Source organism: Hevea brasiliensis, chromosome 14 (assembly GCF_030052815.1).
Source record: "Hevea brasiliensis isolate MT/VB/25A 57/8 chromosome 14, ASM3005281v1, whole genome shotgun sequence".
NCBI lineage: Eukaryota > Viridiplantae > Streptophyta > Magnoliopsida > Malpighiales > Euphorbiaceae > Hevea > Hevea brasiliensis.
In genome coordinates this window covers 14,709,924-14,713,253 of record NC_079506.1, presented here as the reverse complement: position 1 = coordinate 14,713,253, position 3,330 = coordinate 14,709,924, and the positions used below count along the sequence as shown (strand labels likewise).

The 3,330-nt window shown below is 34.0% G+C and overlaps 1 pseudogene; it reads left to right on the top strand.

Annotated features, from left to right (window-relative positions):
* The first annotated feature begins 633 nt into the window (after positions 1-633).
* Positions 634-2,532, top strand: LOC131172795 (probable thylakoidal processing peptidase 2, chloroplastic; annotated as a pseudogene).
* The last annotated feature ends 798 nt before the right edge of the window (positions 2,533-3,330 follow it).

Here is a 3,330-nt window from a genome sequence, read left to right as displayed (position 1 = left end):
GAAACCGATGTATGTCGGTTTTAAAATTAATATAATTTCTATTTCATTTATTAAATTTTAAATTCAAAATAGAAGTCGATACTTGTCTGTTTCTAATTTCTTTATGTATACTTAGAAATCAATTGCTATCGGTTTCAAAATTTTTCTATTGTATATTTTATATCATAAATTTTAAAGTTAACTTAGAAATTGATTTTTATCGATTTCTATTTCCTTTAGTCATATTAGAAACTGATTTCGGTCGATTTTTAATCTTTTTTAGTTTAATTTAGAAATCGATTATTTTTTATTTCAAAATAAAAATATTTTCTATTTATATTTAAAAATCGATTTATGTCGATTTCAAAATTAATATAATTTTTATTTTATTTATTAAATTTTAAAATAAAAATAAAAATTAATATATGTCAGTTTCTAATTTCTTTATTCACACTTAAAAATTGATAATTTATAATTTTAAAATTTATTTATTATATATTTTATTTTATAAATTTTAAAACCAACTTATAAACTGATGATGGTTTTTCATTCCTTTTGGTTTAATTTAGATACAGATTATTTTCAATTTCTAGCAAACCGCGCTGTATTAAACCCAAAACTCTCCCGATTCTCAGCGTTTTCATCATTGTAAGTCCTTGCTTCCTCTCCTGACCTTTTGCACTCTCTCCCTCAGAGACTCAAATAGCTCTGGAACCCACCCCGTTCCCCACCTTGCAATCAAATCCCTTATTTATTCATTGTCAATAATCTTAATCGTGACCATTTTTTACCCCACTAATCTAGTTCTAAGTTTCAATTCCATCCTTCCGTCTCCGATTCACTGATTTCTTCAATCGAAATGGCATTTATTTGCTTCTAGGGTTTCCTAGATCTTCTCTCTCACTTTTCGAAGCAACTATTTACCATATTGTTGTCCGGCTTATCAGAATTGCTGATATGGCTATTCGTGTTACCTTCACCTACCCTAGCCATGTTGCCCCAAACATCGCCTCCTGCGTTGGCTTCCGGGTTGGAAATTACTGCTCCCTCCACTATTATTGGGTTCGTTCTCGAATCTTCGCTTCTCCTACTGTGCAAAATTCCGATCTGGAACCCCTTGCACCGCAGACGCACGATTTCCAATTCTATTGCCATCGCCCAAGCTAGAAGTTAAATTCCTGGACTAAGAGTTCAGTTTCTTTGTACGATACCATGGTCGGAGATATATTCGGCGATAACTGTAGGAGTCCAATTGCCATCGGGCTGGTCTCACTGATGAAGTTAATAGTTGGGATTTTAGCTTCTTCATCTTGCATGGGCATTTTTGGAATTTCGCCACTCAAAGCCTCCTCGATCCTTCCCTTTTTCCAGGGCCGAAGAGTAGTGATGTGGATAAAGGTGGGACTGTAAGCTGTGTAAGGAAAGAGAGTAATACTGAGATGTTAAAGATTATTGGGAAGGAGCTTGACAAGAGCGGAAGCTGGTTATCCAAGGTTTTCAGTTTTTGCTTAGAGGATGCCGAGGCCATTTTTACGGTTGTCGCTGTTGGCTTTGGCAAAGCCCAGATCCATTCCTTCAACTTCCATGTACCCTACTCTGGATGTAGGTGATCACATTCTCGTAGAAAAGGTAAAAATTTGTATGCCCTTAGTTTAATTCAATATTCATATTTGGTATGAAACATAGGGCGCTTAATAACCAGAGATCAAATCCATCTTATTCCAATCAATGATGATTTAATGTTATGGATACATTCTACTTCATGGTGGCAATTGTTTGTGGTTTTCTATGGGTATTGTGATAGCCTAGCATTGTATTATGTTCGCGAGATTGGAGAAAAAATCTATGTTATCTATGTAGAAGGATTTATGTAGAAGAAATCTATTTTTTATTAAAAGAAAATTGAAAATTTTGTTGATAATCATCTTTCAAATAAACAAAATTATAGAAGAAATAAATTTGACATCCGTTAGGATGAGCGCTTTCAAATTTTGATCATTAAGGTTAATGCTGGTTGTTCCAATTAATTAGGTATATATAACACGAGGAAGAGCCAATTAGAAAGAAGATGGTACAATTCATTAGTTAAAAAAGAATCTGAAGCTTTAATGGCCATTCAGAATCAACTAGCTAGTGGAAATTCTTATTCCAAATAAGATGAGTATAAAGCTCATAATATTGATAAACCAGTAAAATAAGGCAACAAATTATCAAGTTTGGCCTACTAGCTACTGATAGATTGGCCCCAAACATATATTGCTTAGAAACTGGACTGCTATCACTTGAAAGCTGCAGATTTCCACAGAAGAAGCATCTCTGAAAGATACTTCTGATGAGAGATGTAAGGGCAGTGTCTTCCTGCACAAATATAATGTGGATAATGAGAAGGATATAATTAATATAGAAGGACAGGACCAAACTGCCTGCAGGAAGCTGCCCTGTAATTTAGCTGAAACTTTTGGCCATTACGTTGAACTAGCAGTAGCCCATAAATGTAGGAGTTGGATATGGGGGAATTTGGATAGGATAAGACTGATAGCTATGATTGATTAATTATTTGTATAAATGGATTTGATAGTATAACTTTTTCCGGAAGTGAATATATAGTGAGAAGCTTAACTTAATTACCAAGCTAATTCATCTTTAATTGTGGCAAGAATTATTATTTTGGCTTTTTGGGATGGGGATTTGAGTGGGCATAAGCATAATGTCACCAAAAATTGAAATTTAACTGGTGTGGAAACCAGGGCCTACTATGTTATGCCACCATTTTTGTCTGTGCGCACAAGTGAGACTCGGCAGGTTCCATGCATATCATGCCTTACTGCTTTTAAATAGGACAGATAACCCAAAAATAAGAAGCGTCAAGATAATGGAGAAAAAAGAAGTGAGATAATTTGCTTATTAAGAAAGAGAATAGGATCCTATAATTGATTCACTTGCATGATTGAGTTTTAAATAGCTAACGCCTCTAAGGCACACTCAAGCTATGTGAAATTTCATCAAGTTTCCTTGTTCCTTCTCTTACCATGTACAGCACGTTTTAATGTGATTTAGTCCTTTGCAGATATCCTTCATCCATAGTCTGAGTTATTATTCTTACTGCTATTTGATAAAGTTAATTTTAACTTGCTAGCTTTGGATGCATGCATGTCCTACTTGTATTGGTAGGTCTCATATACACTATAATATCAACAAAGAATGCCTGAGCTCTTTAATCTTTATTTTATTTTTTTATTCATGTATTTGAATCATTGCATTAATTAGTGCACCTTTCAAGTGCAAGACTAGTTTCTTAAGAAGTTTGCAGAACACTTGAGTGCCCTTGCCATTACTGACATTACATTAAAA